Source organism: Pteronotus mesoamericanus, unplaced genomic scaffold, assembly GCF_021234165.1.
Source record: "Pteronotus mesoamericanus isolate MK-2021 breed Mesoamerican mustached bat unplaced genomic scaffold, CSHL_Meso_final contig_100, whole genome shotgun sequence".
Lineage (NCBI taxonomy): Eukaryota > Metazoa > Chordata > Mammalia > Chiroptera > Mormoopidae > Pteronotus > Pteronotus mesoamericanus.
The window spans coordinates 7,168,595-7,195,234 of NW_026554999.1; the positions used below are offsets into that span (position 1 = coordinate 7,168,595).

Below are 26,640 nucleotides of genomic sequence, written 5' to 3' on the forward strand. Positions count from 1 at the left end.
AAGCCAAATATGTATCCGTAATCAATCATATAGGATGCCCCACTTTTGGTTAGCTTGCCTATACCTTCCCTGTGCCAATTACCTCCAATCAGGACACACCTGGAGCTTTCTCTTTATTCCACTATAAATCTTTCTCACTCCTCTGTCTACTTTTTAGTCTATACCAAATGCAAGCGATATAGCTGACTCTCTTGCTATAGCAAGCTCTGAATAAAAATAGCCTTCGCTTGTTCTCATTTGGTTGGCCTTTGTTTATTTCCACAGATAGTGGATGACCCACTGTGATCCACCCAGTCTTCACTGCTTGTTGCCACAAGCCTCAGCCTTTGACCAGGTGCAGTACCCACAGTGACAAGGTACTGCTTATAGATTGGATATTCTGGGAAGATGTAGTTAGTCAACTTTATACTATGCTCTCTTTACATTGAGCTCCTAAGCTATTCTTTGGTTCCTGGATTTTGTTATTGATTCTCATTTACTTGATGTCTTGATCCTTGGTCGAATCAAGCTATTCTTTTTCATTCCTCCTTGATATCATTTGTGTTATAAGCCAAAATAAATTTACTGTAATAAAAAAGATAAAAAGCATTTATTTGAGCAGAAGGAACTGCAGCCCAGGAGACACAGGCACAGGCAGCAACCTATATTGTGTTCTGCTGAGCCGAAGGGGAGGCCACCATTTATAGCAAAAGTGCCTGCTCAGGTTCCCAATTAGGTCTTTTTTATGTAAATGAGGTATCCAAATTTATAAACTTTTGATTGACCTGACTTGCACAATCTTGAATGGTTGGCATGATGCATCCTGTTTGGTCGTTACGGAGCAGTTCTGGTTGCATAGGGCAGGCCTTAGTCCGTTGGCAGAAAGATGAAAATAGTGACTCCTTATAATCATTGATTCAGACAGCATAAACAGCGTATGCAAGGCATAATGTAGGAAGCTAACAATTCAGTCTGGGGTTCTTCCTAGTGTGCAGAGTACCAGAAGCCCTGTCAGCAAATAACCCTTGGCTCTTATTTTTTATAAAATTTGGGCCATTTTTTTGGCCTTAGGAATCCATCTCTGTAGATAAATTCCTTCTCCGCGTTCACATCAAATGAATGTTTCTTCTCAGGGTCCACAGTATTAACTTTGTGCATTCTGCTGTCTAAATGTGTGGTTTATTCCTAAGAAGGAAAGTCACAATGTAGAAAGTATGCATAAGTTTTATACTCTTGTTTTTTTAAACCAGCCTCCCAGACAAGTGAGTTTGGTCTTTATTTCCACAAATGCAAATGAATTCTGTTCTGTTTCAAGAAACAATCCATTAACAGCCATGTATAATAAGTCAATTTTGCATTTCTGATTGCCTATAAATGTGTTCATTCTTTGATTTCTCCTTTGAATAATTTCTTAAAACTTATTACTGATTTTCTCAATAATTATTGATATATGTTCATTTATATATGTTTGAGTCATGAATTTACTCTTTAAAATTATTTGACACTGCATATAAATCATATGAACTAAAATTTATGTAAAAGTATATATTTCTTAATTGTCTTTTCTTGTGGATATCTTTTATGTTTGAGTATATACATAGTGAGAAGTTTCATAAAGTGTTTAGTTCCTTTGAAAAAATTAAATGCTTGGGTCTTCTACTTGAAAAAAATAAAACACTAAGGAACAAAAATAAAAAACTGCCTACTAAAACTGTTTTACTTTACATTTGAAAATATCCCTTTTTGATTAATGAGTTATATATGAGAATCACAAGGTACATGTTTAATATGTTTAATATGCTTGATAATTTAATTCAATTTGAGAAATTTCATAAAACATAATGCTAATTTTCAAATGTGTTATCCTGGCATTTCCTTATTTGATCCACTTAAGTTGCTGGTTTTTTATCTAATTGTTTTGTGGTTGATGTGAACACATAAACTACCTTCAGATGTTAATTCTTAGAGATGCAGATGACTATGACTTCATTATCGCAAATCATATTTTTAACAAATGCTAAGGAAATACACACATCTGTACACACACAATCTGATAACATAAAGCAGGTAGACATTTGTTCCTTCTTTGCAATCTGGCAAAGACTAAGCCAGTCTTGTGTGATTCTCTTTAGGAAAGTATAGAAATCAGAGTCTGTCTTTATAATCTCAAAACAAATTGTTGAAGACACAAAACTGAAAAGGTACATTAGACATTTTGTCAACCAGATATTTTTAAATACATATTTTTATATTTAACATTCTTATTATCATGGGGACAAAGCTCAGTTCCCAAAAGAAAAAGAACATTACATGTTTCCTGGTAAAAAAGAAAAATCATAGAATAGTAATAATTTTTTCTTCATAATTGGAAATATGGCTATAGATTGAGATAAAGAGGATAAATGAAGAATATTTTATCAGAAATTGTTATGAAAAAATGTATTATGATGTTGTTAATAGATTCAACCAGAATACAGGACAGAAACTGGCACAGAGAGTCAAGTACTTGATGTCCAGGCCCAGTGCGAATCTGTGGTTGATGGGGGACGTTGAAAAAAAGACAAGTAAAAATTACAATGAAAAGCTGTCCACAGCCCCTAGGTACCCTTTACAAATTCTATTCTACAAATAATGTGTTGTTGTTCACTGAACTGTTTCAGTCTTTAAATAGCCCACACATTCTGTTAACTCTAAAACCAAAATGACAACCGAAGGCCTTTTGTCCATGTGCACATTTAGGGAACAGAGTACATTTCTCAGAGTGTTTGGACATTTTTTTTTTTTTTAGAAAAGACTTTGAAATGTGTAAGCAAATAGCTTAAGCTTAAGCTTATGATGTCCTTGCTGTCTTTGTACTGTGCAGTTTTGATTTTCAATTCCATAATATGCTGGTTAAGAGTTTAGTTTGGCTCCTACTACTAGAATGCTATCATATATATTTTTCTATCCTTTTGATATAATGATTTTTAAGTCACTAATGGTAGACGTATGTCATCAAACTCAAGAAATTATTAAAAACAATTTAAAATATTTTAATATAAAGAAAAATTTAAAAAATAGAAAAAAGTACTTCTTGATCGGTTAAAAAAACAAAAATTTAATCAAGTAAATTTGAAAATCTAATTGATTTTATTAAGTGATTCATGAATCAGACAGTGTCCTATCTAGTAAATGGAAAGGTGCTCCAAAAAGTTATGCAAAATCAGAGATTTTTATAGGCAGAGACTGAACAGGACAAGAAAATTATTTGCAAAAGAAAAGAATTGTAATAACTATATATGGTGTCAGATGGGCACTAGACTTATCGGGGTGATCACTTCATAAATTAAATAAATGTTTTATCATTATTTTGTACACCTGAAACTAACATACTTTATACCAACTTGAAAAAAAAATATTCAGTTAAAAAAAGAGGAGAAAGGATTGCCTCAGGCAAGGGTAACTTTCTTTGGGGGAAGGGCTACAAGGGTCTTATCAAGGCAGATTATCTCACTAGTATTGATTAGAAAATTACAGACTCATTGGTTTTTAAGGGTACATTCCTGAGAGAGGCTGAAACTGCAGTTAGGTCAGGTATTAACCTAACCTAACCTAACTGGTGCTATGGGCTTTAGCACGAGTGACTCCAATTTGGGCCTGTGGTTTTCCTTTTAATAGATGCTTCTCCAAACACCATCATTGTAAAGTCTGGTGATTTTATCCATTTAGTTTTAGGTGAATATATTTTAAATCTTTTGAAATTAATATTGGAGAAGGCCATGAGAACTATATAAAGTAACTGAAGTCAAACCAAGCTGAGTCGGGCCCTGCGATTTGCTACCTGACACACAATTCCGCTGACCAGAGATAGAAGCAGGCAATGAGGAAGCTCTAGTACGAAGAAAATTCCTGCAAAGATTGATCAGTAGGTACTTCTCCATACCTTATTGTTTACCCGTACATAAAAGGAAAGCATAAGGCTATAACATATACCTTGTAAAGGTTAAAGTTAATTGCATCTTTTTTCCCCCCTCTATTTCCCCAAACCAACAATTTTCCATAGAAACTATACAAAATAAAAGATCAACCTCTAGATTTGGTTGGGGGCTCTCTTCCTCCTCCTGTGAGAAGAGTCTGTTAATTTTTCTGTGGAGTGGCTTTTCTTGCTTGTCCTCTCTGCTCAATATCCTCTCTGCTCAATAAAACCTGCTTTTCCACTTTAACCTCCTCCAGAGCAGGTAACAAAAATGCGTCTTGAATTTTTTTCTTTGAGAAGCCAAGAACCCTCTTGTCTTAGGTCTCAAGTTCCCACTAGGGACTTGCCCCTTCAGGATCAAAATTATAATATATTTTTACTATTTTATTACTTTCCTTTGCCTAATAAGATGATTAGTCTTCTTTTGGTATAATTTTCATAAAGCTAATTTTAATGTCTATATTACATATTATTAATACTCTCTAGAATATGAAAACTGTTTCTCCCACAGGCATTTTACTTTTGTTGTTTTTAACTTTCATTGCTAATACTGTGCTGAACATGTATGTGCACATTTTTGGTCTATAATTTTGATTTCGGTGAAATTATAAAATTTCTACTACAGTAGTATTTCTACAACTGATAAGGCACTGGGTTAGCCATCAGAAATAGGCAGATAGTTAGAGGAGGCAGTAGTTAGATTCTGTTAGCCAAAGAGGAACAGTCACCATGGGGAGTAACCAGCATCACTCTGCCAGATTAATAGGTAGAGGGATGAAACAGCGAGGGGGGAATTCCTTTCATTGAAGCATGCTCAGTAGAAACCAACTGACGAAGCAGAACTACAAAGCACACTTAATTGGAACCAAAATGGAAAACCTAGCCTGGGAAAGTTTGGGGAAAAGATTGGGTAAGGTAAGGTCGAAAGCCCCTGGAAAATCTAGGAGAAAGATTGGATAGTTTGAAACAAAACCACTCTTTCCTAAACCCAAGGAAATATATGGAGGCTTGGCGGGGTCCGTGGGGCAGCTGCTACTTCTTCCCCACTCTCTGCCTCTTGGAGAGTATACTGTTGCTTTTAGACCTAATAAATCTTCCACTATCACTTAAAACTCTATGTGAGTGTCCCTGAAATTATTTTCCAGTGACACTGCTAAAGAACCTATTTCCTCCAGGAACAAGATGATTGATAATTGGCTCTATCCCCACGAAGCTTATGTTCTTTAGTGAGAGACCATTAAAATACATACACACACAGAAAAATATAGTGTCTTTTTTTGGTCCCACAATGTACAAAACCACCAAGATTGAGGATTTTAAAACCTTAATGAGAAAAAGAGATTAAAAAAGCTAATGAAAATAATTTGGTACAATTTTACATGTTACAAAATATCAAATAAATTTGGTAATTGCAAGGCCCATTAGGTAATATTAATATATTAATTTCTATCTCTACCTGCACTTGTTGACTGTATGTCTCACAGGAAATTCTTCACTCCCAGGCATGGGTCCCTGGGCTTCTTGACTCAACAATCACAGCAGCCAGAGGTGTGGGAAGGTACAGAGCTTCCTCTGGGATGACATCCCCAAGCATGTCCACCTTACAGCCTTCCTGAGGGAGATCCTACATCATTCGGGAGACTGATAATCTAGGATCCACGGTGAACAGTAAGGAAGTTGTAGATGGTGTGATTATTGTAGAGATACCACTCATGGTGGTTGTTGGCATTGTGCCATCTGTACTTTCAAAACAGTCTTTGCTGAGCTTATCAGTGATGAGTGAAAAAGGTACTTCTATAAGAACTGGCATAAATCTAAGGAGAAGGCCTTCACCAAATACTGCAAAAAGTGCCAGGATGATGACAGCAAGAAGACGGCTGGAGAAGGACTTCACCAGTGCCAGGTCAACCATGTTATTGTCCACACCCAGATGTGCCTGCTACTACAATGCCAGCAGAAGGCTCACCTCATGGATATCAGAATGAAAGGAGCCACAGTGGCTGAAAAACAGGACTGGGCTTGAGAGAGGCTAGAGCAAGTGTTTGGACGGGATGAGAAGATTGATGTCATTGGGCCAACCAAGGGCAAAGGCTACAAATGAGTCACCAGCCACTGGCACACCAAGAAGCTGTGCTGCAAGACCCACTGAGGGCTGTACAAGGTTGCCTGTGTTGTGGCACGGTGCCCTGCCCAATTGGCCTTCTCTGTGGCCCAGACTGGGTAGAAAGGCACTAAGATCAACAAAAAGATCTACAAGATTGGTCAGGGATATATTATCAAAGACAGCTATTTGATCAAGAACAATGCCTCCACCAATTATGACTTGTCTGACAATAGCATCAATCTTTTGAACCCTCTTGGGCAGCTTTGTCCACTACAGTGAAGTGACCAATGGCTTTGTCATGCTAAAAGGCTGTGTGGTAAGAACCAAAAAGCCAGTGCTAACCCTCCATAAATCTTTGCTGGTGCAGATCAAACAGTGGGCCCTGGAGAAGATTGACTAAGTTTATCAACATCACCTCCAAGTTTGGCCATGGCTGCTTCCAGGCGGTGGAGAAGAAAGCATTCATGGGACTGTAACAGAGCAAACTAGGGTTCATACACATGGTGCCTTGATGCATGACCCAACAATTAGTGTTAAGGGAAGCAGGTTTTTATTTACAAGATTCCAACCTTGGGGGGAGCTCGGAGCACTCCTGCTCAGAGCCCTGTTCTCCCACGAGACCCAGCACTTCCCTTGCTCCCCACCAGGCTATAAGCCAAAACCAAGCCAAAGAGTACCCCATATTCTTATCTGTTCTTAAGCCTGCTGCACAAACAGTTCTCCAACTCCTCTGGAAGGCACACTTGTGGGTTTCAAAGTCTCCATCCCCTCACAGAAGCTCTTTCCTTTAGGATCTGGGGTACATTGTCCTCAGCCTCCATGTAATAGTCCATGAATCTATACGCTGTGTTACACGGGATCATGGTGAAGTCCAGGGAGGCACAAGTCCCAAGAGAGTAGCCTTTCTGTATGTCCCTTGGAGAAGAAGTCTACCATCTCTGGTCACAGTTCAGCATTCCAGGCATCTCCCACTAGTCTAGGCTTGGTTAGGCAGGTTCCCACGCAGCTCCATCAGCTCTCTTGTTATACCCCTTCCTTCTACATGGCTGCTACTTCACTAAAGACTGTCTGCCTGTTTCCTTACTGCACCAGGACACATAGCCGAATCCTCAGAGGAGCAGGTGTAGCTCCTCCGTCACTACAGGCAGCTGGACAGAATCTCTCCTGGCTCATGGCTCCTTCCTCATGGCTACCTCCTCCTTTTCTCTCCTGATGGCTGACCTTCATGGCTGCCTCCTGCTATAGCCCGCATGGCTCCTATCTCACTACAGACCTCATGGCAGACCAAATCCCCTTCTCTTTCAGATGATCATTATCTTAAATACTGACCTGGAATTTCCCATGTGACATCATATCTGGCCCCTCCTACAATGGGCTACTTTTGCCAGTTGCCCCATATCTTTACCTTCATTTGGCTGCCATCTGTAGTCAGGGCAAGAGTGACTCAATGATGCCAGACCTCCACCTCCCCAGGCTATGTCAAGAGTCAGAATACATTCTGAAAGTCACATACACCTTTTGCCCAGGGAGGTAGCAGGTAGCACAGCTATTATCTTGTCTTTTATTATTCAAAATATCTTAAATGCTGTATCATCTTCTACCTCCATCCCCCAACCATGGGTGTAGGAACTTTGAGGTTCCCTCTCTCTGTACCCTATTATAGGACCACTTAAGAAAGACCAAATTGCAAAGGAAAAAGGAGCCTCCTAATGTCAGGGACAGATTGTGCAGCTGGTAGGGTCTCAATAAAAATTATTTTCTAGTGGGAAAATAATATATATATTTCTAGTTAAAATATCTTGCTATTTTAAAACTCTAATTTTAAAAGATGTATTTTTCTCTTTTTTTGCATTGAGATTATTTTTTTAGATTTAAACACTCTGTCCTATTAGTCAAACTCATATTTAAACAAATCTTTGCTTACCACAGTTCTTAAGCCACATTTTTCATTCATTTATTAATAATCTAATTAACAGAGACAAATTAGTAGGAGAAAATGTCCAGTGTTTATTATATCAATGTGCATTCCAAGTTTCCATAATGACAGTCAGAGAGGCATTAGGCAGTTGAAGTTTATATATCATTCTGGAGCTAAGAAGAGGGACAGAGATCTGGGATTTAGAAGGGGAAATAGACAATTCACAAGTAGCTGAGAAAGAGAGAAACACATGGCAAAAATATTCCTGTTAGGCAACCCAAAAACAGGCACAGAAGAGAGAATTCAGTAGAACAGGCTTTTTTACATGGATCCTTTCTTTCTGCTATACTTAATTCAAATTAAACTAAGATGAAAATCCTAAATTGAATGTGCTAAGGTGATTTTGCTAAAGTTATCTTCCTGAAGCAGGATCTTCTGTCTGAATTCCTTTGAGTGGGAAGAGGGAGGGTCAAAGGTTTTTTCTTAGTCTTGTTTCTTAATAACCAGCTTAAAATTAATATTTCAAAAGGCACATGTTGGGGTGGCAAAATTTTGGTCTCCTTCAATAGATAATTTAACCTTAACTCCACACATGACAATTTTATGCAAGAACTTACTTATTTAAAGGTGGTAAACCGTTTTAACTTCAATTCTTTAGTGTCTCACAGGTTTTAGCCCAACTCTCTTTTGAGAATACTGTAAATCTGGTGGGTCGATTTTTCTCATCTGCCTTTTACTTCTTTCTTTGTTCCTGATTTGTCATCTAAGCTTTATGCCCTTTGATGTTCCAAAGTTCTAGGGTTTTGTTTTGTTTTTCCTAATTATCTCCGACTTGAATTACTGGGAACAAAACTGTATATGATCTCAAAGTCCTATGACAATGAAACCTTAAAAATCAAGTTAGGGACAGTCAGTTGAGAAACTGAACACATTTCAGACTGAAAAATACGCATGGGGCGGGGCGGGGGGGGAAGCGGCGACTAAGATGGAAGATGAAGAGGTTGCTGAGAGCTGGGAAGAGGAGGCAGACAGCAGGGAAATCCAAATCTCCTCCCAAAGTGGCCATTGCGATTCAGGACGGTAGCCTTCCCATGCTCCGCCCTCCCCCCGCCCCCGCCCCCGCGCCAACAGATCGGCATCCTCAAGAGGCCCACCAGCAATGGAGTGGTCAGCAGTCCGAAGTCCACCAGCAGGCCAGCCCTTCTGGTCTAGTCCCTAGCACAGGGGGGGGTAGAGTACGCTGAAGCCCGGAAGCGAACCCTAGGCAGCGCCAGCCCCGAGGAAGAACAAGAGAAAACCATCCTTGACCGGCCAACCAGGATCTCCCAGCCGGAAGACAGCAGGCAGCCTTTGGGTCCTGATGGGTCACAGGGCTTCAAACAGCACCAATAAATGCGAGCAAGAAAGGATGACACCACTGCCACCGTTATCGCCTCCTGGGTCGTCCACCACGGGCTGGACTCCCGTGGCAGACAGCGGGACTTGAGCAGAGGGAAGGACCTGATTTACTTGCGCTGTGATCTCCTTTGCTCCGCCTACTGTGACCTTGAACCCCATGCACTGTGACCTCCCTCCTTCTCCCTCTTCCCACTGTGATTGGCATGTCTACAAGGGCGGTCCCAAGTCAATGGAAAGAGAAAGGATTGGGGTGAGGGGACTTAAAAAGAGAATAGAGAGTCAGACAGTGCTAGTTGGCCACTTGGGGTAAAGCCAGTGCCAGCAATAACAGTTTATCATGCTCATTAATTTGGGATTTCAAAACAAATGAGAACTCCCATCCACCCACCCCCAAGTACATGTCTCCATCACTTTAAAGCAAGTTCCATTTGGGGGAAAAAAAAAAAAAAGAGAGAGAGAAATAAGCATGGAATGACATTTAAAAGCTGAGAGAACTTAATACAATTAGAAAGCTGTAGGAATAGATGCCAGTGTTTTCATTCATTGATTTAACAATGTGCGATTGTATGAATAAAATAGACCTAAATAGTTTAGATTATTTTTAACTATTATTTTTTCTTCTGTATGAAATGAGTCTATTCAGTCTATTCAATATGCTATTGAATGAATCCAACCAAGGGGTTACCAGCCTAATTCAATGTTGTTATTGGCCACAGCAAAAGCACATTCAGGACAGTGAAACAAGGAAGGGGTTAGCATAGAAGCAGCAACAGGAGAGCCTGATCTGGACTGCTTTGGCTCACTGGGAAGTCAGAGGAAAAGAGGAACCTTGGAGACAGGTTCAGGGGATTAGCCCAGGGTGGCCTGCTCATGCCCACTTCTCCCCCGGTTGCAAACATCACAGGGTCCTTTGTTTAGGAGATGATGAAGTCTGTGGGGGAAGAAGAGGGGGAAGAGAATGGCATATGCATACTCCCCAGAGGGAGATCGTGCACTGAGTCTTATATCTTGAAGGGTTTTATTTCTTTCTTGTAGGCAGAAATCTTAGGGGAGGTCTCATGAGAGAGTTTCGTTGGAATATTCATGAGTTTTCCAGGTGTGTTTTTTCAGGGTTATGGTCTTTAATGACTGGTTGGTGTCAGAGCAGGAGGTCATTAGTCGCGGCAGCTCGTCCCGATGTCAGCCATGGCATCAGTTCTCTGATTTTGTTCTTTGTCTGGGACTGGAGCTGAAATACAGTTGAGGCCTAGGTATTATTCTTAGGGAGTCTAAACTGCATGACCAGCAATATGCTAGAGGAGGAAAAGTTACCCTGGAGGTGAGGTCCTTGTTTTCCCAGTTCTACCCATTGCTAGGCACCTGGGGCTTTCAGTCCTGCTGACCTCCTGTACCTAGATTATTGTTCCTGCTCTGTTCATGTCTGCCTTCCTGTCATGATGTTATTGTGCTCAGTTGACACTTGTTTTCTCTTAATAATTAAAAATAATCTGTGTGACATATTACTGCTTCCATATAAGCATTTCACTTCAGAAAATGAATTACAGTGATTTTTGGGAGATGTGAAACAATGATGTGTTGGGAAACGTCCCGTCTGGTTTCAGGAACTGCAGCCTCGCTGATAGACGAGAGGGCCCCAAGGGTGGAGCTAATCAAGGAGGCCTTGGGAAAACAGGCGACTGAGGAAACAAAACCTGTCCTCCTGCCTCCCTCACATCACCCTGCTTAGCCTTGGAAGATGGATGGTTAGTCAATGATGGGTAAGACTCCTGGATAGCAGGGGCAGCCTAAGACAGGCACAGCCGCATGGGCATCAGGGAGGAACTGGGGGGATACAGAGAAAAGGAAAAAGACCCTCGCCCTTCGGCTTTGATATGACCAGGGTTCTCATTCTATCTGAAAGAAGTTTCCTTTTCTCTTGGTGGCTCTGATCCCCCTGCCCGGCTCAGGTTTGAAATAATGCTGAAGACAGCCCTAAACTGGATTAGGTGGTTCCCGAGGGAAATATGGCCTAGAAGTAAATTCTTTGAAGTATGCTTTGTTTTTCCCTCAAAATCTATGATAACCAGCTCATACTGAGAAGGGAATTTACATTATTCTCATACTCTGACCCTAAACCATTTGGCCTCTTATGTTTACTCATCTCGTCTCAGACCCATGTAAATTGGCGTGTTCTTGCCATTTGTTTTCTTCAAAACATCACCTATTCTCTGTAAACATTAACATACTGATATAATGAGATCACCTGTACATTCCTATTACCTAGCCCCCACTGATAACCCTTTCAATAAAAGCCGTTGGACACAGGGGCTTGGGGCATTCTCCACTTGAGGGAATCATTACCCCCTTCTCCTGGCAGAGAAATGTCTGGAATGACTTATTTTATTTCCCCATCCATGGTGACCCAGAGCGTACTCTGTGAGACAGAGTCTGCCTTCCACCTCAGTGATGTGAGTCTCATTTCTGCCTAGCATTACAAGGATAAAGGAGTCTGTCTGCTTGAGTGCATCAAAGTCCGATAAGGCATAAACAGGACCTTGCAGCAAAGAAAGTAAGGGTTTATTACTTGAGGAAGTGAACCACTCCCAGAATTACAGTTGAGCAAGTGCTCAAAGACTTGGCTCCCCAATAGATTCTATGGTATGGGTTGTTTAGGGGAAAAATCATTAATCATGGTGATTAAGGGAGTTAGGGTTGTGTTCAGGGTTGTAGCCTCTACTGATTGATCAGTGCCTGAGTAGGAGGTAGTTGATCAGTGCATCTGGTTCCGATGTCAGCCATGGCATTGCTTCATATGATTTCACTGCTTTCCTGGGTCTGGAGCTGAAACACAACTAAGGCCTAGATGTTGTCTTAAGTTTGACTAAAACCCTATCTCCGTGGTCAATAGACTTGAGGCTTTGTTTCATTATTTGGTACCGGGCATAACCTCATTGTCTTCAGGGCTTAAATGATTAAGGGAGTGGATGTACAAAAAGAAGGAGACAGGTGAGTCAGAGCACTGGATGAGGCCAGCTTGAATCAAAAGGAAAGAAAGGAGAAAGTGTCATTAAAGAAATGAAGTTTCTGTACAGTTACACTAGCTTATTTACTTTGTCAATGCAAAAATTTGTTCTATACAAATTAAATAGGCAATGACAACTTTATTCAAGGTTATGTCAATAAGGAATAGAGACTTCAACTCAACTCTGAAATATAAAAAAAAATTCTGGTGGATTCCTTAGCACTAGGATGAGCTAATAAAAAAGTATAGTCTTGTGCAACTCAATGACAGAGATACATTTTGAGAAATACATTGTTATGCAATTTTGTCAGTGTACTGACATCATAGAGTATCCTTATACAAACCTAGAGGGTACAGCCTACTACACACCTCGGCTATGTGGTATAGCCTATTCTCATAGGCTACAAGCATATACAACTTCTTACAAAACAACACAAGGTTAAATTAAGCACAAGAGAAAAATGATGCAATCAAGAGATATGATAAGCAGGGAATCTATGAGGTTGCTGCTTGCTTAACACAGCACACTGTTTGACATCTTATAAATAAAAAAGTATACTCTAAAATAACAATAAAAGTATAGTATGCTAAGTGCATAATCCCATAACATAGTTGCTTGTTATGATTATCAAGTACCATGTACTACATGTAATTATATGTGCTGTATTTTAATATGACTGGTGGTTAGTATATTTACACCAGCATCTCCATTAACATGTGAGTAGTATGTTCTGCTTCCATGTTGCAATGGTTATGATGTCACTAGGTGATAGACATTTCTTAGCTCCTTTATAATCTTAGTGGAACTGCCATCGTATATGGGGCTGTCATTGATTGAAACATCATTATGCTGTAAATTACTGTAAGGAGGAGGACATTAGTGAGAAGGTTAATCAATTGGATATCATTTGTGAGTTAATGGGAGTTATTCCTGAATATATTTCTCTGTGATTAGGCCATTTGTATCAGCAAATTGGTGTCCATTGGCTCTTATCCTCCAACAGAGACTGGGTCACTGGGCTATTACATATTTTGATGTTTATATTTCAAACAGAATCCTTACATTTTTAATATAAAAATTCTCTTTATAAACTAGAGTATATTCACTGTAAAGTCTGAGAATTTAGCTAAATGTTTATTTCCTAGGGCTTAATACTTATATGATGAATTTAATCTTTCTGAAGTATAATTAAAAGTCAGCTTTTATTCAATGTGCATATCTGAAATAAAGACATCCATAAACAACAGGTGCTGGTGAGGCTGTGGAGAAAAGGGTACTCTAGTCCACTGTTGGCGGGAATGCAGACTGGTGCAGCCACTATGGAAAGCAGTGTGGAATTTCCTCAGAAAGCTGAAAATGGAACTGCCTTTTGATCCAGCGATTCCCCTGCTGGGACTATACCCTGAGAACACCAAAACGCCAATACAAAAGAACCTATGCACCCCAATGTTCATAGCAGCACAATTTACAATAGCCAAGTGTTGGAAGCAACCTAAATGCCCATCAGTAGATGATTGGATCAAAAAATTATGGTACATATACACAATGGAATACTACGCAGCAGAAAGAAAAAAAGAAGTACTAAACTTTGCGACAGCATGGATGGAACTGGAGAGCATCATGCTAAGCGAAATAAGCCAGGGGGCGAAAGACAAATACCATATGATCTCACCTATAAGCGGAACCTAACCAACAATGCAAAGAAGCAAGAAAAATATGACCATCAACACTGAAAGGAAAGGAAATCAACAGAGACAAGAGGGAAGGGGGGGGGCAGGGAAAGGGAAGGGAAGGGGAAAGTCAGGGAACATATAGCAAGGACTCATGGATGGAACCGGGGGGGGGGGGGGAGCTGAGGGAGGGAAGGTGGGAGGGGGCAAGGGAAAGAGGTCGGGGGAAGGCAGAGACAAATGTATTTAAAAAGTAAATTAATTAATTAAAAGAAAGAAAGAAAGAAAGAAAGAAAGAAGGAAAGAAAGAAAGAAAATAGGAATACAGCCCTGGCTGGTGTGGCTCAGTGGACTGAGCGCCAGCTTGTGAACCAAAGGCTCACTGGTTGGATTCCCAGTCAGAGGAAAAAAAAAAAAAAGGTATATTTTGATATTCTTGGAGGAGGCACTAAGGGGAGGCTATTCACAGCAAGGTTATCTTCATAAACAAATGGGAAGAAGTCTTAAAAATGAGCAAATATTGAACATAATTTTTCTTTAATGGCAATAGTTGAAAATTCATTTTAGGTATAAGAAATAAAAACTAGTATTTTTAGTTGAATAGTCTGATGTTAATGTGACTCTAAATTTACTCCATAGTGACAAAAATTAAATGACTTTGTTTTTGAGTAACTAAAAATATGAGTTCTACCACTAAGAGAAGCGTGAGATGGAAACCAGTTGGAAGTTGAGGTTGCAATATAAATTTAGATTGGCTAAATATTAAAATGCTCATCTAAATGTTCTTTTTTTCCTTTTCTGAAGAAAAATTGATGGATAAATTATGTCCTTTCATTTATTTAATTTTATTGCCTAAAATCTTTCCTGATGTGGAAATCCTTATCTTAGAAATTACTCCTGCTTTGCTGCAAGAGTGTTATGCAATCTCATTCCTTCCCAAAGTGGTGACTCTTACATCTTTGAGATTGCCTGGACCTCTCTCCCATGTAATGTCACTGGAAAAGGATTGGGCCAGAGCAAGTGTGTTTCAAGCCACCTGGTATTACGTGGGCCCTTTATTCCATAAGATTTCATATGAGTCCAGGTGGTTTTGAGAGTATGTTTATTAAAGCTAGGGGCAATTAAACAAAGGAAGGGCTTAGGGTAGAGAAAACAAAAGGAAAGAGCCTAGGTGATGCTCTGCTTTGGCTTTCTACAAATGGTCTATGAAAAAAGTAAACACCAACTTACACCATACACAAAAATAAATTCAAGATGGATAAAAGACTTAAATATAAGTTGCGATACCATAAAAGTCCTAGAGGAAAACTTAGGCAGGAAACTCTCACATATTCCATGCAGCAATATTTTCACCAATATGTCCCCTACAGCAAGGGACATAAAAGAAAGAATAAACAAATGAGACTTCATCAAAATAAGAAGCTTCTGTACAGCTAAAGAAAACATTAGCAAAATGAAAAGGGATCCAACCATATGGAGAAATATATTTGCCAACAATACTCAGATAAGGGTTTGATCTCCAAAATATATAAAGAACTCACATGACTCCACTTCAGGAAGACAAACAATCTAATTAAAACATGGACGAAGGGCCTGAACAGACACTTCTCCACAGAGGACATACACTGGGCCCAGAGACATATGAAAGGATGCTCAGCATCACTAGCCATCAGAGAAATGCAAATTAAAACCACAATGAGACACCACTTCACACCAGTCAGAATGGCCATCATAAACAAAACAACAAACAAGTGCTGGCAAGGTTGTGGAGAAAATGAAACCTTAATACAGTGTTGGTGGGAATGCAGACTGGTGAAACCACTGTGGAAAACAGTGTGGAATTTCCTCAAAAAACTGAAAATAGAACTGTCTTTTGACCCAGTGATTCCACTGCTGGCATTATACCCCAAGAATCCCAAAACATCAATTCAAAAGAACTTACTCATCCCAATGTTTATAGCAGCACAATTGACAATAGCCAAGTGTTGGAAGCAACCTAAGTGTCCACCAATAAATGAGTGGATCAAAAAACTATGGTACATTTATACGATGGAATACTACACAAAACAAAGAAAGAAAGAGCTCTGACCCTTTACAACAGCATGGATGGAACTGGAGAGCATTATGCTAAACGAAATAAGCCAGGGGTGAAAGACAAATACCATATGATCTCACCTATAAATGGAACCTAATCAACAAAACAAGCAAGAAAAATATAATCAGCCAACAGTGAAAGTAAAAAAAAAAAACTGACAGTAACGAGATGGAAGGAGGGAGGGGGTAACTGGGAAAAGAGAGGGAAGAGTCAAATCAAGGAACATATTTAAAGGACCCATAGACAAAGTCGAAGTGGGGAAGGATTGGGGCTGGGAGATGGGGGTGGATAGGGCAGGGGAAAGTGGCGGCAGGAAAATGCAGACAAATATATTTGAACAATTAAAAAAAGAAAAGGTGAGCCAAAGCAGGGCTGCTTTAGCTCACTGAGAAGACGGAGAAAAGGGGGCCTTGAGTACACATTAAGGGTGTTAGGCTGAGACACGCTGCCGCTGTCTGTTTTTTCCCTGGTTGCAAGTCTCATGGGGACCCTTAGAGTTGAGGAGAGAAAAGTAAGGATGCATGCCTGAGAGGGAAGAAATGTGTGGGAATAGTGTAGACAGAGTTCACCTTGGGTCTTTGTCTTGAGGGTGCTTATCTGTTTTCTAAAGGTTGGAATTTAGGTGAGGCCTTAGGGGAGGCTGTCAATTGACTATTCATCAGCTTTATGCTGATACACCAAAATGTAATTTATTCCCTTGACTTCATCTGTCCTTGGGTGTGGCTGGCACAAATGCCTCTAATAGGATTTCTGTTTTTTTATCTCCCTAAGTAGGGTCATTTAAGCTTTTCACCCTCTGGTTGGGGAGGATCAGTGTAAACCTTTGAAGTGTTCTTGGCTAGGAAAGATAGGATTTTTCAAATTACTAGATAGCTGTAAATTGCTTAGACACTTAACTATCTGTCTTAGTTTCCCCATTCCACTTGTCCTGGCTTACTAACCTGTCTTCAGTAGGAGGTTCTAAATCAAGTTCACCTATAATTATGTCCTCCTGTGCCTCCAGAAATCTCAAACTGTGGAAAGAGGACAGGAGTGTTCCCTACACTTATCATGATAGTATCCCTCTCCCCCATAAAACCTCCCTTACCATGCTTTAACAAGTGTTATTGAACTGTTTTCTTTAACAATAGATAATAAATAGAATTAATTTTTCAAAAAGGTTTTTGCATGAAAGAATAAGGTGACATAATGTACTCTATGGAAAGAAAAGTAAAAGGATAGGGAACTTCTTTGTTAGAACTGTCCCACCTGGTTTCAGGGACCGCAGCCTCGCCAACTGGCAAGAAGGCCCCCAAGGCGGGAGCTGGGCAAGGAGGCCTTGGGGAAATAGGCCACTGCGGAGACAAAACCTGTCCCCCTGAACCAGCTGAACAGATAAATTGAAACATAATTTAAGTATACAACACAGTTCAATTTATGAGAGTGCTTTTATCCATGCATTTAGAGAATGCTATGTTTTTAATTAAAACTGCTTGATTACCATGAATTTATATTTGAATGGTGTTGCCATGTGCAGATCATGCTATAAATTTTTTCAATGATTTGTTTAAAATTATCTGTGGTTTGATTTCTTGATTGAAAAATGTGAGATAATTTATTTTCTTGTCTTAATCATTAAATGAGAAACTCCTGTCTTAAATCAAGTCCTGCTTCATATATATGCAAGGGGGGGCAAAAGTAGGTTTACAGTTATTCATACAGAAAATAATACAATAATTAGTAAACAATAATACAAGAATAAACTGTTTTGCATACTCACAACTGTAAACCTGATTTTGCCCCACCCTTTTTTATGCATATATATGCCATTTATATATAGAGAGAGATGTACATGTATGCCAGTATGTAACTGCTCTGTATAATCAGAGTGGGCATTATTTTGCAGTTAAAAGTGTGTGTGCTTTGGAAACAGACAGGCTTATCTTTGAAACTTAAATCTGTACTTCAAAATTGTGTCATGTTGGACAGAAAATGTAACTGCTGTCTGGTTCAGTTTCTTCATCTATAAAGTTTAAATCATAACATATATCTCACAGAATTGTCAGAATAAATCGGATAGAATATTTAAAGACCCAACAAGTCTATCTGACAAATTATTAAAATATATTTGCTTCTTTGCTTTAACATTATTATATCCTTGCTCCTTCTTCTCACACATATGCCCAATAGAACACGTTCAACTGCACTAGATTGCTCATCATTAGCTATAATTTCATACCTCCACGACTTGGATCAAAACACCCCCTCACAGACAATATAAAGACAACTATTGCTTCTGTTTCAAGGGCCAGCTCAAAAGTGTTCATGTAGCACTTTTACTCCCTGCTCTTCACAAATCGAATTAACCGTTTCCGGCTTTGTCCTCCATAACTATCTTTGAGCATTTATCACATTCTTGCATGTACTATAATTGTGCTTATAAATTTCTGTTTCCTTCAGCATAACAAATCACTGAAATAACAACAGCTATAGGAAATAATTAGGGAATACACATTCTTATATATGAGCATTAACTATAATTTTGTTTCTGTATCCTCCCTTAAAAATCTGTCAATAAAAAGAGTAATTTTTTAACCATTCTCAATACATGATATAAAAGTTTTCAGCATTATTCCTAGTATACAGAGACTGTTCAATAAAATGAATTATTATTTACTAGTCAGTAGAGATGATGGGAGGCAGCACAGCTAAGTATATAAGAGGTGAGACCCTGACGCTGGCTGATGTGGCTCTCAGTAGACTGAGCACTGGCCTGTAAGCAGAAAGTCACCAGTACAGTTCCTGGTCAGGGCACATGCCTGGATTGCAGGTCAGGTCCCCAGGACCCTGGTTGGGGGCATGCAAGAGGTAACCAATTAATGTTTCTCTCACACATTGATATTTCTCTCCCTCTCTTTTCCCCTCCTTTTCCCTCTCTCTAAAAATAATTGAAATCTTAAATTTAAAAAAAAGGAGGCCAGACTCTGGAGCAGTTAGATTTGAATACCCGATTCTTATACTTTCTGAAAGTGTGAAGTTACCTTATCTATAAAATGGGATAATAATGCCATCTTCCTACGATTATTATGAAAATTCCATTAGTGATTTATCTAATAATTGCAATGACATTAGACAAATACTTACAACATAGTAAGTACATATTACATAGGAAATACTTAAAAGTTAGGCATCTGCACTAACTTAAAGTCTGCACTAATTATGACAGTAATACAGGGTTCAACTACCAATCAAGATTCACAGAACCCAAGATAACATTGTTTACAAATCCACATTTTATTGGAGAAAAAAATACAACATAGCAACAGCATTATCGGAAGGACGCGAATCACAACCAAGGGCTTCTTCAGAGCAAGGAGTCTGAACAGACCTGGTGTGATTCCCAATTGCCTAATCTCTGTAAGGGCTGTCCTGCATGTTCTTTACTCTCAAATCGGGAACCACTAACATGGCCATGGGACATGCTGGAACCAGGACAGGATTGCTTGTACCCTGCTGGTTGCCTTGGCAAATGGTTTCTATGTAACCAGCCCCAAAAGCAAAGTCCTCTGGGGCCTTACAAGGACCAGGTGAAACATGTGAATCTCACCATTATAAGTAAGCAAAGCTTTATGTATTTTGGAGATCATACCTTCGTCTGCTCAATAAATGGATCAAAAAAGTGTGGTACATTTATGCAATGGAATACTACACAGCAGAAAAAAGGAACTCCTACATTTTGCAACAGCATGAATGGAACTGGAGAATATGCTAAGTGAAATAAGCAAATTGATGAATGATAAATATCACATGATCTCACCTTGAAGAGGAATCTAATGAACAAAATAAACTAACAAACAAATAGAACCACGGGCATGGGATCACAGATCAGACTGAAAATGACCAAAGGGGAGGCGAGAAGGGGATAATGGTGGAAAGAAGGGGAAGGGACTAGAGAAATGAGCATGTGTGAATGACCCATGGACACAGACAACAGTGTGGGAATTGTCTGTGGGAGCGGGGGTTATGAGATGGGCAGAGGAGGGCAAAGGGGGAAAAATTGGGAAACTGTAATAGAATAACAATAAAAAATAAGATTTAAAAAATGCTGATCTATCACTGTAAATTGTCCCAAGCTTCTTTGGGATTATGGTTAAAAAGCAATACTATTAACCAGTCTATTTGTGTTGACAAAAGATAAATGCTTTAGTGTAATAAAAGTTCATGAAAATCAAGCGGAAGATAACCAAAACTCAGTAGACAAATGGGATGTATAGTGTATACATGTTCAGAAAATGATGAACATACAGCAAAAGAATATACAAATTCAAAATGAAACAATCAACACAAATCAATTTTATTTTTATATTAATTTTGTCACCTTTCAAAAACTTTAAAAATATTAATATGATCAGCAAGAATTAAGTGGCACAGGCACTCTCATACTCTATTTATGAGAGTATAAGTTGATACAAGTACATTAGCTTGTATTTGGTGACCAGATATCCGTACTGGCTATATGACTCAAATATTCTTCTAGAATGGAAAGCAAGACTCGGAGCTATCTTGGTTCTTTGACTTTCAAGTTCTTATATTGTCTCTTTAAACTAGTCAAACATAATTTTTTTTTTTATGTTATGTTATGTTTTTTATGACTGCTAACTAGATTTTGCTTCTTTTATTTGAGTAAAGTGAATATGATCAATATCTATATTTTAGGATATCCCTTTATGTAAGACATCAATGGTACTGAATTTTAACCCCTTTAATGCCTCATTACATATATTAAACAAAATATGTATCACTATCTTCTAAAACATGCACTTTTTTGATATTTAAGTTTAATACCTATCTGAGGGGAATTATATTGTTTGTATATCAATTCAGGAGACGTATTTTAATTCTGGTTTTGTCCCAAACTAGTCACATATCATAACTAACTTTCTCTTCAATTCATTTCTGTGAACGGAGATTGCCAAGGTGGAGTTACTTATGTTGAGGGTACTAAAATAGAGCTGGGAAGCCATGTCTCACACAGGGTCCCCCCAGTATGTTTCTCCATGACTTTTGACCTTTTCAACAGCACCTGAACAGCGCCTAATTTCTTCCTCTCCATGACAGCCAGACCATCTGTGTGCCTTATTTTTTAAAAAGTCATTTCCTTTATCAGGCAGCATTCTTTGTTTGCATATGAGCTAAAACAATCCCTATTAACCTGGCAAACTATTTCATTTACATAAAGAGGACCAGCCTAAGTACAGCACCTGCATCCTGAGCCTCTTTAAGCCCTTCCTCTCTTTGCTCTCCCTGGAGTACAATTTAAGTTATTACCAGTGTCTGTGTCTCCCAGTTGCAATCTCTGACCCCAAGTAAATGGTTTTTATTTCTCTTTTAGTTTAAACCTCTTTCTTGATTCACACTTCAAAAATTAATTTTAAATTTTTTTTGCGACTCCCTGAGTGTAAGCCTTCCTCCTCCATTTGCAACACCCCACCTCGCCATCTCTTCTGCTTTTCTGAGAAACAGAAGTCATCATGATAAAAAATACAAGTCTCTATTTATTGTTGACTAGCTCCTAGGCAGATCTCAAGTGCTCTGAGAAATTTTGAGCTCTTGAGTCTCCCTGCTGTCTCAAACATATCTCTAATTTTCCATTTCAATTTTACTTTCACTTTAGTACTTAAAGGCCATAAATAAAAATGAAGAAGTGAGGCAGTCTCTGTCCGGCAGAGTCTCCCCAGTCACCATGGATGAAGAAATAAACTGTACCAGACACGATTTGCCTGTCAGAAGAGGGGTTGGTGATTCCCTCCAGCGGAGAATGCCCTAAGCTCTTCTCTTGAAGTGGCTTTTATTGAGTATAACTCTTATAGGGATACATAGCATGCATGTAAAGCTTATCAATCAATGTTAAACAGTAATGATTAAAGGAAAGAGATATGGTTTAAAGATAGTAAAGGGATTACCAGAGTTTTTTTGAGTCAGGGTCAAGTAAACAGAGGGATGCCCATTCAGCCTTGAAACCAGAGAAAATAAACTCAGCTATGCTTGGACCCCAAACACAGGTACACAGTAACTACTCAGTAACTCCCGAGGGCATTCTTAGTGAAGCAGGTTTCATAGGATTTAATGCATTTCTTTTTCAGGCCTAATTGTCCTCAGGAACTGCTTGATCCAGTTTAGGAGTCTACTTGCCTTTATTATTGATTTAAGCCTGAGTCAGGCGGGTGGAGCAGAGCAGCCAAGAGATAAGAAGACTTCTTTCAGATAGAATGAGGTCACCGGCCATGACAAAGCCAAGGGGTGGAGGTCTTTTGCCTCTTCTCCGTGTCCCCCAAGTCCTTCCCTGATAACCCCCATGTGACTGTGCCTGTTTTAGGTTGCCCCTGCCATCGAAGGGTCTTACCCATCATTGACTAACCCGTCATCCTCCAAGGGCCAAGCTGGGTGTTGTGAGTGAGGCAGGGGCGCAGCCACCTCATGTCTTCCTTTTTAACTAATAAGACACTTTCACGATGATTGCTCACTGACCGAGCAGCTCTTGGGAATAAGCATGTACCTGTAAATAAAATAGAATGCAACTTATATTTTGTACTTTAATTCCTTATTTTTTTATAAAAGAAAAACTAGTGATAAAGTATCATCAGAGATAAAGCCTTGTATTTACATGGACGCATTTCAAAAGAAATACACGTGAATATAAAGTTTTTTTTTGTTGTTGTTACCTTTTTTGGTTAGAAACAGGAGAAAGGATAATGACAATTTTATTGTTTGGTTGACTCTATATTGCTTCCCCTTCAATTTGAATTTGATTTTTTTTTTCCTTTTTAATAATCACTACTCATACCATATTAATCCATGTGATTTTGAGTGATGTCTGCCCCACTTTCTAGATCCTGAGGGGGGCTCATAACCTAGACTGTCTCAGAGCCTCCCTTCAGCCTTGCTCCTAGGATGCAAATACTTTCTTTTCCCTAATGAGATCTCTCCAGGATTTTTTTCTGATATCAGCTGGAGAGACATTCTGTCCATTTGAAATTTAGGTCATGACAGAACAATGGAGCTATAGGCATATTTCTTAGTAACTGTGCAGAGATGCCTAGAAATGAAGTCAGCATGGAGAAGGTCACCACCAAGAGAAAGAAAAAAAGACCTGAAACCATACCTCTCCTAGGAAAAAACAGGGGGGAAACTTTGGTATGGGTTCTGGCAATAATTTCTGGGTATGACACCAAAAGCACAAGGAACAAATGCAAAAGTACAAGTGGGGCTACATCAAATGTAAAAAGCGTCTATACAGTGGAACCATCAATAAAATGATAAGACAACCTATGGAATGGGAGAAAATATTTGTAAACCATTATATCTGATAAGGGGATAATGTCCTAAATATATAAGGAACTCATACGCCTCAATAGCAAAATAAAAAAAAAAAAGATTAAAAAATGGGCATAAGACTGAAATAAATATGTTTCCAGGAAAGACATAAAAACAGCAAAATAAGTACATGAGAATATACTCAACATGACTAATCCTCATAGAAATGTATATCAAAAACTATAATAAGATATTAATGTGTTTCTGTTAGAATGGTTGTCATCAAAAAGACAAGAGATATCAAATGTTGGCAAAGACTTGTAGAAAAGGAAAGTCTGTTTCACTGTAGCTGGGAACATAAATTGGTGCAGCCATTATGAGAAACAGTACAGTAGCTTCTCATAGATGATAGGTAGGTGGATGGACCCAGATATAATAAAGAGAATGTGATAGAACATATTCAGAAGATAATGACTGAAAATTCACTGATGAATACCAGTAAATAAATTAAAGGCAATTCATACTTGCACATGTAGTAGGAAATTGAAAAACTCTAAAAAGGGCTGGGGTGGAGGGGGGGACCTGCCATAAATGGTGCCAGAAGAAAAAAACTTCCAGTAAGTGAAAACAGGGTGAAAACTGATAAGTCATTAGCCAATCAATAACCAGATGAGACTGACAACATAAAAAAATATTAAGAATTGGCTTCTGAATACCTGTGATGTAATAAAATGACTTGATTAAAAACATGCTAAATTTCTCTCTCAGTAAATTTTGCTCTGTTGCTATTTCATTATTTATTTATTTACTTTTGCACTTTGTTTTTTATTGTATTTTTTACCTTTACCATTCAGTCCCCTTATGTTCCCTTCGCCCTCCCTCTGCAATCACCATACTGCTTTCCATTTCCATGAGTTGTTTTATCTTTTTTGCTCAATCCCCACACTCCATACCTTCTTACCCCATCTCTCCAACAACTAGCTGTTATCCTGCTCTCTATGAGTCTGTTTCTATTTTGCTTGTTAGTACAGTTTGTTCATTAGATTCCACAAATGAGTGAAATCATATGGTATTTGTCATTCTCTGACTGGTTTATTTCACTTAGCATAATGCTCTCCAGGTCCATCCATACTGTTGCAAAGGGCAACATTGTCTTATTTTTTATGGGCGAGTAGTATTCCATTGTGTAAATGTCCCATAGTTGTTTTATCCACTCATCTACTGTGGTTCCTTGGTCTGCTTCCATGTTATTATTTATTTTCTTAAAATTCAGGTTCTCTGTTATTTCATTATTGCAAAGTTCTTTTGTTAGGAAGTAATATTCATACATTATTAAAAAAACCTTCTAAGCCTATTGACTTTCTTTTGTTTATGTCATATTAGTACTAATAAATAACGTCAAAAATCATTGGTCACATATTGTGTCAAACACTTTTTCGAGTGTGCTTTTTTTGCTCAGAATGTGCTAATTGACTAGATAGTTCTAAAAACACTTTCATTTAACTGTTACTGCTCTTACATCTGTGACTTAGGGAGTGGTTGTTAGAGGTTGTAGTGACAGCTTTGCCCACAAATGTGGAAATAAAGAGCTTTTTGTTAAAGAAATATATTTAAGCAGAATAGTCAAGTGGAGTCTTAGCCGGTGTGAAATGCAGTACTTTTTAGTATCTATAATATTTTGACCTAAAGCGTGCAATTATGTAATAATGTATAAAACAACAACAATGGATTACAATTCCCTTGAGAATGTCTATCTAAAAAGGACATTGTCATTTTTGTCCTTGATATGAGAAGGTGGTTTCATAAAATCTCTCATAAATCAAAGATTTCTTCTAGATTACACAGACACATTACTATGTTTTTCTCCTAAATTATTACTATCTAGAACTAGTTCATGTAGTCTTTGTTATTATAACAAGATAAATATTTTACTTCTGTGGTTCTAAAGTAGTTGTGTCTGTTTACTTTTAATGAAACACAAAGAGTTCATACCTTTGATTTATAAAATTCTGGTAACACCAGAAATTCCTTAAGTAGACTAATGGCATTGTTAACATTTTATCAATAATTTAAGCATCGAGCTCTGTTTTCCTGATATTATCAAACTCTGTATTGAAAAATATTTTTTTCATTAGAACTGTTTAATTCTTTTCATAATTTAATTATGAATTCAATATTTTGCTAAGTGTTATTGTGAACTTAAATGCATAACGTTTTTAATATATACTCCTTTTTTCATATGTTACTTTGCAGTCCATGAAGTGACAAAAATTATCCACCAAAGCTTATTAAAATCAGGTTTTGAAATGGATTTTATTAAGCTTATTGGATAATCTTATTTTTCTTTTAATTTCTCAAATAATCTATATACTCTATTAAATAATTTCATTTCTAATGAAATAGAATGTTCAGAACCATTTCTGCCACTCTACTGTTAGGTAGCTATTTATTTGTGAAGGGGAAAAAAATAAACCAAAAACAAGAAAGCAGGAAAAAGTTAAAAATTAGACAATAAACATAAAAGAATGTAGAAAATAATAGAAGGAAAAGCAAAATAGAACTAAAAAAAAGGAGAGGAGACATGTAAACAAAGTAATTCTTGATAAAGTGGTTAAGTTAGAAAGCAGATGAGGGTAAGAAAGTGTATGGGCAGGAAGGTTTGATAGGTGAGGAAACAATGGAGCAGAGTTAACCGAAGAAACATAGGCCAGTTTAAACACAAAAATATGACAGAAACTACAGGCCTGGGAAGTCAAGTTTAACTATGGGTGAGAAAAACAAGCTTGTAAAACTTGCATGGGTAGCTGTAGAATTAGGAGTTCTGTTATTAAATGCTCAAAAGCATATTTGGAGGAATCTGATTTTAGAAAGGCAGTCAGTTAATAATTTGTTTAAAATTGTCCTTTGATTTCAAGGTTTCTTTTGCTTGTTACCAAAGGACAGTTAATGGAGACAGCTGTACTTGAGTAACAATAAAAAAAATAAAAAGCTTAAATAAATAAATAAATAGATAGATAGATAAATAAATAAATAATTGTCCTTTGGGTGAGCACAGCAATTAACTATTATGCTAGTGAGGGAAATTCAGAGACCTGCATTTGACTAGTCAAAAGCCAAGATTACCTAAACTTCCAAAATAAAGTCCCAGATTTATATTATTGTTTATGTGTCAATGTAGGCACTCTGTGTAGAGTATTAAATAATAAGCATAAAAACTGAGCTAGCT

General features: G+C 38.2%; 2 pseudogenes; both read left to right on the forward strand.

Annotated features, from left to right (window-relative positions):
• The first annotated feature begins 5,407 nt into the window (after positions 1 to 5,407).
• LOC129073057 (60S ribosomal protein L3-like) lies at positions 5,408 to 7,748 on the forward strand (annotated as a pseudogene).
• Positions 7,749 to 8,948: 1,200 nt separating this feature from the next.
• On the forward strand, positions 8,949 to 9,348 carry LOC129077243 (SUZ domain-containing protein 1-like; annotated as a pseudogene).
• Positions 9,349 to 26,640: the final 17,292 nt, after the last annotated feature.